Source organism: Lactuca virosa, chromosome 1, assembly GCF_052849685.1.
Source record: "Lactuca virosa cultivar CGN04683 chromosome 1, Lactuca_virosa_CGN04683_v6, whole genome shotgun sequence".
Taxonomy (NCBI): Eukaryota; Viridiplantae; Streptophyta; class Magnoliopsida; order Asterales; family Asteraceae; genus Lactuca; species Lactuca virosa.
Genome location: NC_136426.1, coordinates 293,557,557 through 293,578,361, shown reverse-complemented (window position 1 = coordinate 293,578,361; position 20,805 = coordinate 293,557,557). Strand labels below are relative to the sequence as shown.

Sequence of the window (20,805 nt, the reverse complement as noted above, 5' to 3'; positions counted from 1 at the left end):
AGATTTATTAGGTTTATGTTTTGAAATGAGTGTCTAATTTATACGTCTCAATTTTTCAAAAGCTTATTTTTCATTGGTCAATTTCATTTCACATGGCTTACCAAATATTAAATCTGGCCATTCAAATTTGATCTAATTGATGAAATCTCACCTCCTTGTTTTTAAGACTTTGGTCTTAAAATTTAAGGAGTCCCACATTATAAATGTATTATATATATATATATATATATATATATATATATATATATATATATATATATATATATATATATATATATATATATATATATTAAATCTCATGGGATGTTTGAACAGGAACTTTTTATCATTTAGATTTTGGCCACATACTTTTCTTTCCTTCAAAGATTTGCCACCACAAGAGTTTATCTATTCCTCCCTCGCCGCCTCTGTCTTCCAATCAGATGATGCGCCGACTCCTTCCACCGCCTTCTACCTTTGTCTTTTGGACTGCTGATCAAACGAACCTGTGTTTCCTTCACCGCTTCTCTCTCCCTGTGTTTCTCTCCCATTCAGAACTTAGCACCGATATCCTCAAAGCCTCAAAATTTCTTATCCGATCATCTCACAACCACCACCATCACCCTACACGTCACCCTTTCACCACCTCCATCTTTCAGAGCATCCCCGACCTTCCTACCTCCTGCTTCGCTGTTTTCCCCTTTCTTAACATCACCCCTTTCTCTCCACCCTTCTAAACGTCGATTGTTGTTGTTGCGATAGAGCAACATCAACCGTCATCACCACATACCCGCACAAAGGATAGTCAACGGCGGTGCTCGCGCCCAGGTAACCGTCGGTGCATCGGTGTCGTTTTTTTTCTATTGTTCGCCTTTCATGACGATTTTTAATATTCTCCGAACTAATTGAGGCGTTGGTTTTACTCCAGCAATAGTTCATACACTTTCAGAATCTTTAAACGATTGTTACGCGTGGACCGTCATTCAACGGGAGATCTGTTTCACCGCCATACGCTTCTTCCAAATTGGAGTAAGGTAATGTTTTTTTATCTTATATTCATTCGTTGTTGATTTCTCCTTCCCACACCTCAAATAGCTTAACCAAAACCATCACCTGACGTTTGTTTTTGTTGTGATTGTTCCATGTCGCTATTTCAGGAGACTCAAGTGGCCTTGGGACTGAAACTTCACGAGTTCTTGCATTTTGTAGACTCCATGTAGTTATGTCTGTTAGGAATACGTCGGCAGGAGGATTTCAATGGGTTAGTTGGAGACGTTGAGTACAGGTTTGGGAAGTGGAAAGGCTCAACAAGGTTACTGCTTTTGGATGAGAAACATGCCTATAAGACGTTCGATAAAATGCCTGATCCGATTAAGGTATTAATTCCAGGTTACTTTACCTAATTCATTGGTTGATTATATTTGTTTGATTATCCATTTTAAATGAATGAGGTATCCATTGTAGCTATTAAAAGTCCCAAATTATGGAATGTTTTGAATCGTGTTTGTGAAAAAAAAAATGATTTTATGTATCATGTTCCATATAGTTCTGTACTTCTGTAATTCTGTTTTAGAATCTATATAAATGCTTACTAAAGTTTATTTGTTACATGGCGTTTTTCATAACCCAGAATATTATTTAATAATACATATAATTGTCATAATAAAGTATTAATTAGTAAACATTCTAGAAACGTCTAAATTACGTATTCATACACCTAGCGGTATGGAGTGACCATCTCATATGAGAGGTCAGGGGTTCAAGTCTCGGGAGACATAGGTGGTTATTTAGGAGTAGATAAGTTAGTTTGCCATTTCAAAAAAAAAGTAAATAAACCTTATGTGGGTGCAAGTAATTGGATTCTACAGGTGTATACTAACTCTATTGTTATTTTTTTGCATTTTTTTGTTTTTTGAAATTAATGATAGCTTTTTTTCCTTGATTTAGAAAGTTGCAGAGTAACTAAAGAAGGATCTTGGTAGTATTGATATTTTGGTGCATTCACGTGCCAATGGAGCAGAGGTTTGCTGTTCATGAACATGAATATAATAAATATAGTAATATACGTTAATATATACCATTTTTTTACTTACAAAATTATTAAATATTTGATCACGTGACTAAGCCTTTTATTTAAAATTGGTTATAGCAGTTGTACAGTTTCATGCACTTGCTTTGCTCCACCAGGTATGCCAAAAATCTGTTTCATGCTCATCTGATGCTTTTCTCATTTTCCTACAATCTGTAATAATTAAATGGTTAATCACAAAAATGACCAAAATTGGAACAAAATGACCACATTTTTAATGGAAAATGGTTCACCAGTTCCAGAGATTTATATCATCATATACATGGTTACTGCCATGCTTTCTTTTCAATTGTAGTTGTCACACTCTGTTCGGTGTAGAGCTTTGGATGTCTAATCTAGGAAAAGGAGGGCGATCTTTCCTGATTGAATGACTCATCGGTGAGGTTGTTAATGAGTCAACAATTTGAGCATGCTTCAACTTGTACTCAAATCAAGAATTTTAGAGTAAACAAGCCTACATCAACTCATGTCATCTAAACAAAAACATGCTAAAAGGACCGAGCTTACTCTACCATATTTACCAAATTAGGCAACAAACCCAACTTTCATTTTTCTACATATTTAGGCAATATGTGATCAATATTTTGGTTAGTTATTTGGGTTGGTTTTTTCCAGGAAAAATTGGTTTTATAGCATGTCATTTAGATTGTAAGCCATGTTACAAAACGATTTGATTTAGCTATAATATTGACTCTATTTGTACAAAACACTTTGATTTAGTTCTAATATTGATGTTATTTCATGCCATTTTGACAGTAAAAACTAAACAGCCAACTGTTATGTTTTTTGGTGTAATCTAACTACAAAAAAATTATCATTTTCACAGGTTTATCAGATCATTTTGACAGCAAAAATTCTTCAGAAAACGTTGCATGACACATACTAGATAGATGTTGACCTTGAAGAATACAATAAAATGAAGAAAACGGATCTAGAATTCTATTGTGGAGCTTCAAGTCTATAATACGGAACGGTTATATTTTTACCATATCTCTAAAATATGGACAAAGCCACTTCAAGAAGTTTACAATGCACAAGAAACTGATGACTAATTCAAATGTAGACTTCATACATTCTTACCCTTGTATTTTGGAAGGTTTTGGGTTCCTTTCCTTCGGTTGCAATCAGAGTTAGGATAAGAGGATTTACAAGATCAAAAATATAGCTGCATAAGAATTCATCGACAAAATTAACCTTTTTCATTGATTTTTCTTAATGTTTTCCTGGTTACACTCTTCGAATTCTTCGTTGTCACATGCTTTTGGTTGCTGTCACTTCTTTTATATGGAAATGAGAAAACTCTAAATTTTTTCCAACCCATGCGTAGCATGGACTCTTTCCTAGTTAATAAAAATACATAGATAGCCATCCAACCTAATACATCAAACACAAATTAACCAAATTTGTAATCCTTTGAGCATGAATTTGAACACTTCCCATCAATAAAATTTGATATAAAACATCAAAGTTGCTTATAAATGGTTTTTATTATATAGAAATTAAATTGCTTCCTACCTTTTATGCCTATAAATATTCCTACCCACTAACATTATTACAAGTGTTATCATTCCATATTTTTTTAACTATCTCATTAAGAGTATATTAGGAATATATCAAATCAAATTAAATTTAATGGTGAAATGATGACACCGTGTTATAATCTTGACGGGTAAGAATATTTGTAGGCATAAAAAATAAGAGGCAATTTAATTTCTCTTTTTATAAAACATCACGGACATACTTCATTATCCCTTTCCTTATTTCCAATAAGAAACAACAAATAACTATGCTTTGATTCTTTATTCCAAACAGATACTTTCCAAAATAAAATTTAATTTTGTTAGCAAGTTACTACGGGCATTCTTCTTCTATATGTATCATGTTAATTGCAAATTTGAAAAGCATAAACGAATATAAAAAATTTACGTTTATAAACGGTAACATTTTTGGAGTTTTAGGACTGACGCGGCTATCCTATAACAAAAATATGTTAGTTTCTTAATTTTCTCCTCTTAAATCCATTATCTGACTAAGCCTAGAAACATAAAGAAACAAAATAATTTTTATTCTTTATTATTAAAATAAGTTAACAGAATGTGAGATTTCTTACCAGTTTCCTTGTCGTGATTCCAACTCGAAACACAAAACTATATCAACCAATAAAAGTATAAAACCTCTACAATATATATACAATCTGTAGAAGTACATTGGCTTACACAAATAGAGCAACTATGAAACGCATGAAGCAAAAATAACAATCTGGCGTGAAAATATTTAACGGAAATTAAGAAAAAGTATTAAAGTAATCCAGATTATTGGTTATATTCTGCTAAAAACCTAAAGAAGGCACATTTACTATTGGCAATCCGTGTTATCTAATAAAAACTCAGGTTCTTATTGGCAACTTTTTATATATATTCTAGGATGGAACTAAAAATAACAAGAACATCTAAAATCTTGAAAATCATAACACTTTTGTCTATGTGGAAAGATGTAAGTGGTGGTTCCATACCACTGTATACAGGTTGTGTGTTGATGTCAACAGTTGCTCACTGAAAAGGCTTACGAGTCTACAAATGTTTGAAACCTCAAATCATTTAATAGTCTTTTAAATACAGATGTAACATGAGTAATTATCAAACATGAGAAACATGATGACATCAATGAAACTCAAATCTGAGAAACCTCAAAGTCTTCATTAAACATCAACAGATGAGTTGAAATTCTTGTATTTAGAACCTGAAAAATCAAATCAATGAAATTGGCATATTACAAACTTTTGAATACGGTAAAAAAGAAAAAGAAGAACTCGAATAGAAACACGTTCAAATCTGAGTTTCATATATTGAACATATGAGTGATACAGATTTGCATAAGGCTGGATTCCTGATAGAAACACGTTCACTGGATCATATACTATTGCTTCATTTTTTTTTTTTTAATTCAAATTGCATCCATCTAAAACAAAATTCAATTCCTTATGGATTCGGCTTGCATGTTCCATTTGTTAACATTGAAATACATGTCAGTTTATCTGCTACTTTCAAAGGAATCGACAGCATACCATATTATCATACAATCATTAAGGTGATTAGTAAATTTACTTGGGCATATTCTTGACCACGATACAGAGAATCTCTAAGCATCCGTTCCCAGATTCTTCATCCGTCAATATACATCTAATGATAGAAAAAAAAATTTGTTTACACAGAGTCAAAGATATTGATTTCTTTCAATATTTGGTCATTTTAATCAAAATAAGGAAGGTATCGAATCTTCACTGGAATATAACTTAGGTTTTGACATGAAGCTTGCTTAATTCGAAAATATTGTTCAAAGATGTGCGTACATAACTTCAAAATAGAAAGCAAGCAGGAATTCACCTTCAATCTCTTCCCAATTCCTTGCCTTCACCGTTCTTCTTCCCCATCAATCAATAGACTGTAAACACGTACTGAATTCCTCTAATATTTAGTCGTTTTAATCGAAATAAAGGAACGAATCGAATCTTGACTGGAGTAGAAGTAAAGATTTTATATGGATGCTTGCTTAATTTGAAAATTTTACCTTAAAAATCAAAGAAAAGCATGAATTCACCTTCCATCTCTTCCCAATAATGGACTATAAAACTCGGCGGTGCGACTCTGTTGTGATCGTCAAGAATCATTGGTAGGAGACATCGAACTGAGAGACGTTGTATAGTGGTAGTGATGGCGTGAGTGGAGATGTTCATCAGTGGTGTGGGGGTGAGAAGTAAAGAATATAGGGAAATGGGGGTTAAGGAGGAACAAACCAGAGAGAATCGAAGAATGAAACAAAAAGAAACTGGAAGGAACAACGTCCATAAGGGCATATTATACTTGGTGGTTTTGAAGAAGAATTGATGGTGTGGTGAGGATTCCAAAGAAAATAAGGAAGACATGAGGTATCTTGGAGGTTGCTAGAGGTGGTGGCACGAGGTGACGTAGATAAGGGGAGAACACGTATCACCTTCACCGACAAGAAAATATATATATATATATATATATATATATATATATATATATATATATATATATAGAAAAAAAAAATCAAATAAGAACGATTAATGTTTAGAACCATTTAAGAACCATTTTCATTAAGGGTATTTTTGTAAATTTAACTTAATGCTACAAAACATACATACATTTCAATGTTACAATCAGATCTAACTTATAATATTTCAAACTCTTCCAAAAATTCTCTCACCATTTTTGAAGAACACAAACTCAAATATCACCACCACCACCAACTACCACTGGCGGCACCACCATCTCCAACTACCGCCGGCAGCAGCACCACCGTAGGAAGGCGGAACACCACCAGAAGATCGACGTGTCTATTTCATCCTCCGCCTCCACTTCTCTAAATCTACGACTACATCCATTTTTTTATCTGTTTTGTTCCTGTAAACCAGATTTCACCATATGTGATGTGTTGTGTATTTTGAGGTTAGATATGGCATGTCCTCTCTGCCATCTCACACTGATATTCACCTGCCTTGCTCCGATCTACAACCACATCAACTCCGGCGTTACATTCTCTGACGACTTCACCTTCATCATCCTCTGCCTCTACTTCACCAAATCTACAATCGTATCCATGTGTTTTTCTCTTTCCCTCAGATGAACCACCAGATCTGCATCAGATCTCACCAGATCTGCATTAGATGTCACCATATTTACATCAAATTTGCATCAGATCTCACTAGATCTGATGTGTTTGTGCATTTTTATGTTAGATTTGGCTAACCACCACTTCTGACGAGATTGAAGGAGTTACTACAAGATATGATTTCGTGTTCTTCAAGTTATAGATCTGGTTCTGTGTTCTATATCTGAAATCTCTGAAAAATGTTTGTTGTTTTTCATCTCAAGATGTGGTGAACCATTTTTTTCTCCATATCTACGATTACATCCATTTTTCTCTCCGTTTTGCTCCGATGAACCATTAGACCTCCACTGCCAGGCCTCACCGGAGAGCCAAACAACGTCGTCTGATGTCAAAGATGATGAGACTCTTATTATTCTGGCCAAATCTGATGTTTTATGCGATCTGATGAATGTGGTGCACATAAAGTGTTTGAAGAAATCTCTCAACGAAATTCAGTAAGTTATTAAGCTGTGAATATGTGTTTTTTATGTGTTAATTTCTAAATATGTAAGTTATTAAGTTGTGAACGTGTTTTGTTTAGTCACAAAGTTGTGATTTAGTGTTTGAAATGTTGAATTAAGCTGTGAATTAGTATCTGAAATGTTGAACTAAACTGTGAATTCTGATTTTTTTTTTATCCAGATATGATTTCTGAAGGAAGGATGTTGGCAAAATATGGTAGTTAGTGGTGTTGATGTTGGTAGTGATGTTAAAGTAAGGATATTATCTATTTATCTCATCTTCTTCATTGATTTCAGATAAGTTATACTCTTTTATGATTCATGTATATGTTTTTTTATGTTTGTTTCTGAAATATGTCATAATTATGTATGTATTAAACTGTGAATGAGTTGTTTAATACACTAAAATATAATATTATACTTATAAATGAGTTGTGAATGTATTGTATTAAACTGTGAATTTTGTGTATTAAGCTGTAAATTTTATTCACAGCTTAATATAATAAATTCACAATTTAATACATAAAAATAAATCTAAATATGAACATATAAATGTAAGTTTTAAGTTGAGAATATAGCTGTGAATATATAATTTTTGTTTATTAAACTATTAACTTATTGTATTAAACTATGAATTTTGTATATGAAATTGCACATTGATTGTATTAAGTTATGCATTGTTTGTATTATGTTGCGAACTTTTTATGAATTTTGTGTTTGCTTCTAAAATATGAAAAGAAATAAACATTATACACATATCCGACTTTCTCTAATTTTGAATAAATATCTAAAATTTAAATTGTGGATATTTTATAATTTAAAATTTGAAAGAAACACTATCTTCCAGATATAAAGGTATAAATGTAAGTTTTACACCGACAATTTGGCTGTAAATGTATAATTTTGTATTAGATTGTGAATTTATTTTATTAGATTGTGAAATTTATGTATTAAACTGTGAATTAACTGTATTAAGATATAGATAGTTATGAGTTTTGTGCTAAAATATGAATTATTTATATATAAATGTTTGTATTAATTTTCTTGTGAATATATTTATTCTTTTTGTTGTATAAATATATAAGAATATAGTAGTTTTTAATATTTGCTTTCCATTAAACCTTAAATGAGTGAATTAAAAACTTTATGAACGTGTGAATGTACTATTTATGTTATCAATGCATGATTTTATATACATATCTAATTTGGAAGGAAAGATTGTTGCAACTGTGGTACAAGTGGTTGGTGGCGACGTGTAGTAGTTGGTGGTGGTGGTAGAGTTTGATTTTGTCTTTTCTGAATCTTTGAATTAATATAGAATGTATTGTATTTAGTTGTGAAGTTTGTGTATTGAATTGTAAATGAATTATTTTTAATTGTGTATTATATACATATTGTGTTAAAATATAAATGAAAATATTATACTATAAAAATTACGATTTTGCCCATTTCTTAACTAAAACACAAAAAAACTCAAGATTTTTACATATTTAATAAGTATTCATTCGAACCACTCCCTATATATATATATATATATATATATATATATATATATATATATATATATATATATATATATATATAGGGAGTGGTTCAAATGAATACTTATTAAATATTTAAAAACTTGAGTTTTTTTGTCTTTTAGTTAAGAAATGGGCAAAATATATATATATATATATATATATATATATATATATATATATATATATATATATATATATATATATATAAGATCAATGGATAACTAAATTGACAGAGACACCCAACAAACTTTTTATCTATAGTGAATTTAGGTACCAAATTTAATATGTGCATGTACATACTATATCAAAGGCAACTGCATAAAAAAGTGAAAAAATGCATGTACATATGAATGTTTTTTGAAAATGTATATTTACACAAAAAAAAATATGAATATGCATAAAAAATGCATTTTTTATTTTTTTTAAATCTTAATTTCAAAATATAAGGTATATTTTCACTTACTTGAAAAAAATTATTTTATTTATTTTTATTTATTTTAATTCTTTTTTATTTTTTAAAATAAGCGCAGATATTCCTTACATTTTGAAATTAATATTAAAAAATAGAGTTTTTAAAAAAAATGCATTTTTAATGAATATTTATATATTTTTGTTTATATGCAGATTTTTTAAAAATATGTGCACATGCACATGCATATTTTTAAAAAACATTTTTTAATTTTTTATATGTATGCATAAGAGTAAGCATATACATATACTTATGAATAAATATATGCATATGTATATACATATACATATTCATATGCATAAGAATAAGTATATGCATATGGAAATTAAGTACATATGATTATGCTTATAAATATACATATGCATAACAATACATATTTGACATATACATATGCATATGCATATGCATATGAATAAGAATAAGAATATGCATAAGACAATTAAATACATATGATTATGCTTATTTATATACATAGGCATAAGAATAAATATATGACATATGCATATGCATACGTATATAAAGAACTATATGCATACGTATATGAATCAGTATATGCATATACATAATAATAAGTATATGCACACACATATGCAAAATAATAAGTATATGCATATGAATAAGATATGCATAAGAATAAGTATATGCATAAGCCAATTAAGTAATATGATTATGATTATGTATATGCATATGCATATGCATATGCACAAAATAATAAAAATACTCATCAAAAAATCATTTTTTTTGAAAATTATCTTTTTTAAATATTATGCATATGCATATTCATATTTATATTCATATGCATATATATATATATATATATATATATATATATATATATATATATATGATATATTCATAAGAAAAGTATGTTCATATTCATAAGTACATGCATATGCATATAAATAAGTATATGCATATACATATGAATAAGCATATGCACATGCATAAGAATAAGTAAATGACATATATATATATATATATATATATATATATATATATATATATATATATATATATATATATATATATATATATATATATATATATAGACACACCTGTATAATATGAAATATTCATAAGAATAAGTATATGCATTTTTGTAAGTACATGCATATGCATATGAATAATTATATACATATGCATATGCATAAGAATAAGTGTATGTGTATGCATATTCATAAGTATATGCATATGTATATGAATAAGTATGACCTTTGTTGTTATGGTGCTTCCAGGTGCCTGTGTAGCTCTTCATCTAGGGACCTCGTTTAATAAAAATCCAAGAAGTCACTTTGTATGAGATAAGAAAGTACTAGGTCAGGTAACCATATTGAGGGTTGGACCCCATTAGTGCTCTCTGATGCCTAGGTTACATAATGATTATGTAAATTTCTTAAGTATAACTTTTGATATTGCTCTCCTCAACATACCTTGTTGTCGTTCTTATGGGAGTATTTATAGGTGTTTGTAGTTTTCATGGTTTTAGACTGGGTCCGGTCCTTCCTCATTATCTGGTTAATGAGAAGCTACACCTTTTATCTTTCCCTTATTATTTTACTGTTATATATCTTTTCTTTTTCATGAACCCTGGGATATGTTTCCCATACCATCCTTTATCCTTGTGGTGTTAGTGATGTATTGCGGATTTAATTATGATCAACTTGTTCCTTGTTAGCGCAGGAATGTGTGTACAATTAAGGGACGTTTAGGATGTCATGTGATTAGAGTATTTTGGTTCCTGACTTGGTGAAGGCAGGCCGGTTGTTAGGATGGCTTGGATAATCGACCCGGGTACATCATTAAGCTCCTAATCTGAAGGGTAAATGAATGGGAAGAAATTATTTTATCGTTCAGACTCTAGAATCTGCTTCATTCGTTAAAACATCGTTCGCATGGTGGGGGTAAGTGTGCATTAAATGCGTGCGCCGTCAGTCTGTCACATCTTCTATCTTGATTGGGTTTGCTTAATTAATGCTTTAACCGATCCCTCTTGTTATTTAACGGATAAAACTGACTTGTAAGAAGCTTCTATTTTTCTATCTTCTTCATACTTTCCCACCATGCCTGCCATGGCTTGTGACATGTCGACAATGGTTTCTGAGCTGGACAGGTTTATGCTTGACAGGTATGTACACGAGTATCATTTTTCCCTTATTTTTAGTATTGAACTTCCATCCCTATAATCATCTATTCTTTATGCTCCATCCGAAAAGGTAGGGCTATATCTTAGGCACCTGGTTTGTGGTTTAAGTTTACCTCCTTCTTCTTTCTTTATGGAACTATTATGGTTTTACAAAGTTCATCTAATGGAACTTTGTCCTAATGTTGTATCGAAGTTGTTAATCTTTGAAGCTTTCTGTGTCTCTCTTTATATTCCTCTAACTTTCGTTCTATTTCGTCATTTTTATTGTTTAAAGAGATACGGTGACTGGTACTCTTTCAGTGGTCTCCATTTTCCCCTTTCTCCTGATTTATGTAGTTCAAATGGTAGGTGGAAGAGTAAGTTTTGTTGGGTAGATTTTCATAGTTTTTGTTTTCCATTTGCACCCTATTTTGTGCCTCCTATTGACGATCCGGTGTCCTTATCGAATGATTTATGGACGTATATAGCTTTATTTTCGCATTTCTATATCTGAAGGTATTTTCCAGAAGTTGTACTTGCATTATGTCATATGCGCCCTTATTGGAAATTTTACTTGATTTAGTAATGCTTCTTATTACGTCAGCTGCATGCATTCTCCTGATATAAATGTTGGTTTTTTCCATTTTTCCATTTTCTCTTTGCTCATATAATGCCATAGATGGTAATAAATGCCCATTCCAGTTGCCAACGTATTTGTCAGGTGATATTCATCCCCAAGCTATTATGCTTGAGGCTATCGATCCGGATAATGACTTAGACCCGACCATTATGGTTCTCGGATCTTCTCTAAGGTTACATGGGTTTGGATAATATGCTTTTTTCATTGGTAAGCTTTTGGGAACTTCTTGCCCTCCTTTGGTTATCCCATTGCCCACTTATTCTTCTAGCGTCATGGATGTTGGTTACACAAGTGCCCCTTCTCTTAGTCATTTGTGCAAGCGACCTTTAACACCTCATCAGTTCGAGCACATTTTGCATGAATTTTTGAGTGGTTCTCGTTGTGTATCTCCCTTGCCCCTAGTTCATGTATTTGGTTTGGGGAGGAACTAAATGAGGCATGTCGTATCACAACTCATGGTAAAGATATCATATATGCGGTTCTTGGACAAAAATTAAAGTTTGTGAAGGGTTATTAAGTCTTCGAGATTGGTATTTGACTGTTGATGTTAGTTTACGGGTTGCGGAAGGTATGAAGCTTGCAGGGACAGGAAGTGTTGTTAAAGGTTGGGGAGATGTATGCCAAATTGGATGGTCGTTACCATGATGTTGTTGGCAGGGTTACGATCTTGGAGAATCAAATGGGACTCTTGGAATCAGATTATGAAGCTTGTCTTCAAGAAAATTATGTGCTTCATGCTCAGCTCACCTCCAAATCTCCCTTATTATTAAGATGTGGGTTGGTTATACCATTCTTTTGTTTGCAAGCAATGGTTTATCTCTTTCTTTTAATCCTAACCAAACCTTTTTTTCATGAACATGTTTTCTTGATAGGTTTTTTTTTGTTCTTTCTTCCAAAACTCTTTTTTTGAAATTTGTATCTTGCTTGTTTGGTTTTTATGAAATGTTATCATGGTTGCAAGGTTTTCTTTTTTTCTAAAAAAGAGTTTTAAGTGAGGTTTTTCATGGTCAGAGAATATTTTTTAGAGAATGAGTGTGTTCTTTTTTGTTAAATGGGTAGCTTAGGTTAGAGTGTAGTGCTCTACCTTGACGTGAGTGTTGTCGACAGATTGAGCTACATGATATTTGAAGAATAAGTGTATTGTTTGGCCAAGAGGGTAGCCTAGGTTAGAGTGTAGTACACGAAATTGATGTGAATGTAGTCGACTGGCCAAGCTACATGATATTTGAAGAATAAGTGTTATTCTTTGGCTAAGCGGGTAGCCTAGGTCGGACTGTAGTACTCAAAATTGATGTGAATGTATTTGACTGGTCGAATAACATGATGTTTGAAGAATAAGTGTTATTCTTTGGCTAAGCGGTTAGCCTAGGTCGGAGTGTAGGACTCGACCTTGATGTGAATGTGGTCGACTGACTGAGCTACATGATATTTAAAGAATAAATGTTATTCTTTAAATTGCTCCTAATTTTATCAGTCTACATTTCCTTCACTTCCTTGTCTACTCAGATGTATAATTTCCGTAGCTTTTTTATTCGAGGACCGTGGTACCGTTTCTCCCTCCATTGTTTGTAAAATATATGATCCGTTCCTATTTGCTTCTTCAATTTTGTATGGGACTTCCCGTACTGGTCATAGATATCCTTGCGGCTCTTGTCTACTAGCTTCGATTTTTCTCAGGACTTGCTTGCATGTTTTGAAATATCTGCCCCTAACTCGCTGGTTACAATGGATTTCTATCTATCTTTTATAGTGCTCCTAATTTATTGTTGCTACTTCCTTCTATGCCATATGTACGTCTAGGTTTGCTTGTAGGGCTTCACTGTTGTTTTCTGCATCGAAATTCGTTGTTCGCTTTGTTAGGACAATCAATTTAGGTGGTAGCGCTGCTTCTGACCCATAAACCAAGCTACAAGGTGTCTCCTTAGTTGCAATGCATGTCGTGGTCCGGTATTCCCATAATACACTTGCCAGTTCATCGACCCATCACCCCTTAGTTGTGTCTAGTCTTGTCGCAAGTCCATGCACTATCATTATGTTTGTGACCTTAGTTTGCCCATTCGCTTCTAAATGCACCGCAGAGGTAAATTTTTGGTTCATTCTAAGGTCTTTACACCATTCCTGGACATGATTATTTGCAAACTTGGTACCATTATCCGAAATGAGTGTATGAGGTACCCCAAATCAGCAAATAATTTGCTTCCAAAAGATTTTTATAATATTTTGTCCGGCTATCGTTGCTAACGGTTCTTCCTCTACCCATTTCGTGAAGTGGTCTATTGCTACTACAATGAACTTTAGCTTCCCTAGTGCTTCTGTGAAAGGCCCCATAATATGTATGCCCCACTGAACGAAAGGCAATGGGCTACTGATGATATTGGTGTAGCTGACTTTCTTCGGACCGGTACGTGCGTCTAGCATTTCTCACATTCATAGATTATGTTTTTTGTATCTTAGTACATAGTAGGTTAGTAGTATCCGATTCTCAATATTTTTCTCACTATTGTTCATTCGCCCTAATATGCTCCTATGATACCTTTGTGCATGTCTCTTATGAGGTATTCTGCCTCTTTTCCATTCACACATCATAGGCGAGGTGTTAAGTATCCTTTTTTGTATAAACCTCCATTATGCACTAGAAATGATGGTTCCTTGATTCACAACTTTCTACTTTGCTTATCATCTTGTGGTAACTTTCCTTCCGACAGATATTTTATTATTGGTTTCCTCCATTCATTGAACTCTACTACTATCGACACTATCGATGCTTCCTCTATTGCTTTGAATTGGACTATTTCTACTAACACTTTCTTGTTCATATGAGGGAATGTTGAGGATGCTAGTTTTCTTAATACATCTGATCTTTTGTTCTTTGAACTTGGTATATGTTCTAACTTGAACCTTGTAAATTGCTTTGTTAATGTCTTTACTTTGGCTGCGTATAACGTGAGATTTTTCCCTTGAATCTCGTATAAACTGTTAGTCTTGTTAGCGACAACCACTGAGTCGATAAAGGCATTTATGTGTTGACAGTACAATTTTATAGATAGTTGTAATCCTGCAATTAGTGCTACATATTCTGATTCATTATTCGATGCCTGGAAGTCAAACCTTAAGGCATAAGTTATCTCTTCTCTTGTTAGACTTGTCAGTATTAATCCAGCCGCTTCTCTTTCAAAGTAGGAAGATCCACCGATATACAACTTACATTGCTCGGTTCTGATGTCCTCTATGTCTCCATCCTTAGCTTCCATTTTCCCCACTAACAATACTTCCTTATGACATGTTATTTCATCTATGAAGTCTGCCAACGCTTGTGCCTTAGTGTTGGTTTGGGGTTTGAAGGCTATTTTATGTTCTCCCAATTCCACAGCTTATTGAGCTAGTCGTGTAGACTTTTATGGCTTTAATAACAACTGGCGTAATGGTACATTCATGAGGGCTTCTATATTATGTTCTGAGAAATACCTCTTCAGTCGTCTGGATGCATTTACCATGGATACTAATAGTTTTTTTCCATATCGAAATATCCGATCTCCGCCCCATGTAATATGTGACTCACAAAGTGTATGGGTAGTTGTTTATCTTCCCTGTTAGCTATGAATACAACATTGGATGTTGTTTTCCATGTTGCTACCTACACTGTCAAAATTTCTCCTTGGATTGACGATGTTAAATTTGGTTGTTCTGTCAAGGCTATTTTAAGTTAGTTAAATGTTCTCTCCACCTCCTTTGTCTACTGAAACTCTTTTTGTCCAATACCCTTTTTAGCCTTTTATAGTATTAGCCAGGAATCGCCCCAATGTCTCTAGTTTGCCATTGAGTGCTTGTACTACTTTTACCATCTTTGGTGAGCACATTTCCAATAATGATTCTATCTTCTTTGGTTTTTCTCTTATTCCTTCCTTTGTAATGATGTATTCGAGGAATTTTCCCTCTTCTACCCCAAACAAACATTTCTTTGGGTTTAATTTCATGCTTACTGACCTTAGATTTACAAAGGTTTCTTCTATGTCTCGTAGAAAGTGATCATCATTTCGGCTCTTGATGACCATGTCGTTCCCATATACTTCAATGTTCTTACCTACTTGTGACTCAAATACTTTCTTTGCCAGTCTTTGGAATGACGCTCCTACGTTCTTCAGCCTGAATGGCTTTTTTGTATAGCAGCATGTTCCTTTATCTGTATGAAAGGAGGTTTTTTCTTCGTCTCCCTTGAACATGTGTATTTGGTGATACCCCTTGTAAGCATCCAAAAAACTCTTCCATTTGTGTCCAAAAAAGAATTGGTCTTTTCATCTATAGACGGTAACGGGTAGTAATCTTTCGGGCATGCCCTGTTTTAAGTTTGTGAAATCTACATACATTCTCCACTGCCGATCTTCTTTCCTTAGAAATACTGGATTTCCTACCCAGGACGGGAAACACGATTCTCTCATTATTCTCGCGTTGACTAACTTATCTACTCCGTCATTTATTGCTTTATTTCTATCTTTTTATTGACCTTTTTTCCTTTGGTGGATTGGTTTGTTTCCCAGTTTATCATCTAATTTGTGTTCGATCGGTTTCCTTGGCACACTATTCATGTCTGCTTCCTGCCAAGAAAATACATCAATACTTTCGTTCAATAGATTTACTAATCCCTCTCGTAGCGTAATCGGTAGTCCTTCTCCAGTCCGTACTCCTTGATTTGGTTATTTATCATATATCACAACTTCATCTAAGGCCTTTCGCATTAGTTTCGACCCTAGTGTTGTTATATTTTCCCATTCCGCTATATATGTGACAAGGGGTGTTTCCAGTGGTTTGCTATGACTTATTCCATACCCACTTGGTGTCTTGAATTTAATTAGACCGTGGATTTTTGATGCAATAACTTCAAACTTCTTCATGACGCTTCTCCCAAATATTATATTATATAGGGATATTGAGTATATGATTGTGAAATCCAATACTTGTATGCTTTCAACTTTTGTCAATGAGTCTCTTAAAATCAATGGTGTAAATGGTGTTCCTTTAGACCATACTGAATGTCCCGTGAAACTCGTTAAATGCCCTGCTGGTTGTTTGTGCATTTTCTTTATTTGCTCAACCAATTGTAAGAAACAATGTTTATACATGATCTCGGTCGAGCTTCTACTGTCGCAGTCTATCCGGTGGACCCCTATGTCATGTGTGTGTCCGTATATGAGTATCGGTTCGTCTCCCTTTCGATGGGTGGCAAGCCCTATTTGTATGTTAAGCGTATTTTGTAGACATGTGGTAGCATCCTTCTCTTCGCTTGGTAGAATCTGATTTTTTCGTAGTTAGATTTTGATCATATTGCATAGGTTGTAATGCATTGGTCGGTGATTGTGTTTCAGGTGTCTTCATCGTAAAAAACTTACATTCACCCCTACAATACGGATGACGACAATGTTGTTACAATCCTTGTAGGTGCGTGTGTAGCTCTTCGTCTTGGGACCTTGTCTAGTATACATTTGGGAAGGCACTATGTATGAGATAAGAAAATACTAGTTCAGGAAACCATAATGACAGTTGGACGCCATTATTACTCTCTGATGCCTAAGTTAGATAACGATTATGTAAATTGCTTAAGAATTTCTTGTGATATTGTTCTCATCTGCATACCTTGATATGATTCTTCTGGGAGTATTTATAGGCATTTGTGGTTTTCAAGGTTTAATATTGGGTCTGGTCCTTCCTCATTATCTGGTTAATGAGAATTTACACCTTTTGTCCTTCCCTTATTATTTTATTTTTGTAGATTGTGAGAACATGGATCTGATTGTGCAGGGACAAGGCTTGAAAATTCAAACCTTGAGTTAATGCTTAAGATCAATGTCTGCTTCTGATTAATAGTTCTAGTCAAGTCTGGCAAGACCAGTCAAGACTAAATATGAGAATCAACAAAGTGCTTCAAGTATTGAATAGGAGACTATGAATATTATCAAAGTAAAGACAATAAATGAACACAAGGAATGTTTGAAAGAATAATTTGAGAGAAAGGTGCAAGTGAAGTAAATGTGAAAATATCTATCTTTGGAAAAAACAATCTGTCATATGGTTTGTCATTGAACGCTCCTTAAATAGGAGAATAAGTTACATCGTACTAACCAAAAACATACATAGGATCGGATAATAGAGCTACTCTTGACACTCTGATTATCTAAGTGGATAAAAGAGACTAAGTCCTATGATACATTACATCAAACCAAATGACAAAAGTAATTAATACAGATATATAAACTGATTTGGACATAAACCAACTCGGAACATCAACACTTGAACATTTTCTTTATTCTGGACACCAATTTGACTTTGGACCACAGGCTGACTCCGGAACACTATTCACTTCGGAACTGACTGACTCTGGAACATCCAAAAGATAGAGATAGCTAGAGGTTCACTTTCAGGTTCCAACAATCTCCCCTAACTGAACTTAGCAATCTAGTCAGCTCAATTTGCTTCTTCTTTGATGAATGTGTAGGCCATGAATAACCATTCTCTGACCTCAATGTACCATTGAAGCTGACTCACAAACTTTGCCTTGACATGTTCGGGTGCTTCGGACTTGGATGCACGACTGATGAATTTATGAAGAGCTTTAGTTGGAACTAGGTGTTTGTCAAGAACTCGGAAGATGTCCTTTTTGTTTGTCTTTCGTTGCTTGTAGACAAACCCTAGCATCGGTTCATCAATGGGCCCTTCAGCCAATAACTCAACTTCTGGCAGAACAAAGTCGATTTTCGCTAAGAAGTTTTCAGTTCCAAACAAATTTGACAATTCATAGTCGCATCGAAAGATTTCAGCCACATAGTGCTTGAGGAAGCTTAAGGTAGCATGATAGGCTCCCATGCTAAGATCGTTGGTTTGATGGTTTCAGAGATGAGCAACAATGGTTAGGATGTCGTTTGGATTGATTGTAGGGAAATCAGCGTCATCGATGGTGTATTGGGTTGGTTTATTCCGGAGGATGTAGATGCGAAACAGCACACAATTGAGGTCGAACTTTGTAAGGACCTTCCTTGCAAATTCGTAGATTTTAGTGATCCTTTTTCTAGACCACACTTCCTTTTGGGGAAAAGAATTCCTAGTGTAAAAGGTCTTCAATCGTTCACGCTCGGTTCAGATGATCAATTGAGGATCATCATTTGGATGCAAGGGAGCAAACTTTGTGTAATACTTGCTGTAAGGAGAGAGAGGAAGATCAAGTTGTTCCGAATCGTCATTAGGAATATCATAGTACATGAACGCTATCATGTCCAAATCATGGATGATTCCTTCACGGCAGAGAGGTGAGAGCCCAAGCATCGGATTAGGGTTATCTTTAAGAGCGTGAATCCAAATGCTTTCCTCAAGTGCTTGATCGATTTCTTCTTGGGACCAGCTTGATTTTTGCATTGGTAGGAATCCGGAGTTATGAGCTTGATGAACTTACGAAATGGGATTTTTACCCTTGTCTTTGTAGAGAACAGAGATGATATGTTGTATGTTTTCATCAATAGTGAATTCCGGAGGAGAGGATTGAAGAGGCTATTCCATAATGTCGTTTGGTTTCCGGAGTGGAGAACCTTCATCTAAAGGAGCAATCTGAGGTGCAGGAATCGGAGGCAGCATGGAGGGGGTGGCTCGGAAGGCATCAATCGTTAATTTGGTTTTAACCTTAGCCATATCAATATTCCTATGAATAACATCAGCCATGGTAGATGGCCAGGAGACTGCTGACCAAATTCTTTTCTTTTCCTCCGATAGAACTTTAGCTGGGAGCATCCTCGGGGCTTGAAGTCCAACCACTCCATTTGTAATATACAGTTCTTCTTCTTCATTATCATCATTGTCATCATCAACAGCATAAGGAGAGCCAGTAAGAACCTACAGATCATCTGAACTTTCATCTCAGAGTGAGAATTCCGAGGCAGGTTTCCACGGTTGAGATGTTGAGCTTGGTCCTTCTCCCCCTTTTGCAACGGATGGCCTGGCAACTGCTGCAAGCACGGATGACGCCTGTAGGTCCGAAATTTTTTCAAACACCTCCTAAAAGCTGGTGTTGAGTTGAAGAGTTAGGGCGTCATAAGCATCAACTGTGGGAGCCTGAGCTTTGAGATGATCGGACAATGTTGAGAGAATGGATAACATCTCATCCAACTTGTGATTTTGAACATCCACAATGTTCCATGATGATCTAATTAGCTTGATGAGGACCTGCTGCATGATTAGGTTAAGCTCATCTTTCTTCTGAATCTCTTTCTCCAGCCTTTGAATTTGTTTCTCATGTCGAACATAAGTTTGCTTGATGAGTTCATTAGTAGCAGCGACCAAGTCGTCATGAACCTTGAGCATATGTGTGATGATGTCAAGATAACGAGCAACGGAAGCATCATACTTCTGTTCAACTTCTTCTATAGCATGCTTATGGCAGAGAGAAACGAGGTGATCCAATTGGGCTTCTCTTTCAGCAACGGTGGGTACTGACTTGTTGGTTTCGGACACAGATTGAAGAATGGCGTCGAGCTTTGAATCCGATCTGGAAAATTTTTCATCAATTTTTGATTTGAGTCCGGCGACTGAGGTTTCAAGGACATCAACCTTTTTCATGGTGTCCGAGACATTAGCTTGAATATCCAGGAGGGCAAACGGATCGATGTAGTTTCCTGCTGAAGATCCGGTGTCCGAAGTAGAATCTGGAGGCTTTGCTTTGTTGGGTTCCAGATTCACTTGAGGTTCGGATGGGCCAGGATTTGTAGTAGCAACATCGTCTTGAGATTTCGGAGTTGAATTAGTTTCAGCATCAGGATTAACATCATCATTTATTTGAATTTCCTCATCAATAGGTTCAGAGGAGGACGATGAA

At 34.3% G+C, this 20,805-nt stretch overlaps 2 long non-coding RNA genes across 3 annotated transcripts; one reads left to right on the top strand and one right to left on the bottom strand.

Annotated features, from left to right (window-relative positions):
* The first annotated feature begins 421 nt into the window (after positions 1-421).
* LOC145109687 (uncharacterized) lies at positions 422-2,676 on the top strand. Its single transcript, XR_013709145.1, has 4 exons — positions 422-807; positions 908-1,013; positions 1,137-1,355; positions 1,927-2,676. It is a non-coding gene; the product is annotated as an uncharacterized LOC145109687 (long non-coding RNA).
* Positions 2,677-4,554: 1,878 nt separating this feature from the next.
* LOC145109682 (uncharacterized) lies at positions 4,555-5,999 on the bottom strand. 2 transcript variants are annotated; one of them, XR_013709135.1, is made up of 4 exons: positions 5,636-5,999; positions 5,452-5,522; positions 5,173-5,247; positions 4,555-4,807 (listed from the first exon to the last, which is right to left on the bottom strand). It is a non-coding gene; the product is annotated as an uncharacterized LOC145109682 (long non-coding RNA). The 2 variants fall into 2 exon arrangements; XR_013709138.1 differs by lacking the exon at positions 4,555-4,807 and having other exon boundaries at positions 4,815-5,247.
* Positions 6,000-20,805: the final 14,806 nt, after the last annotated feature.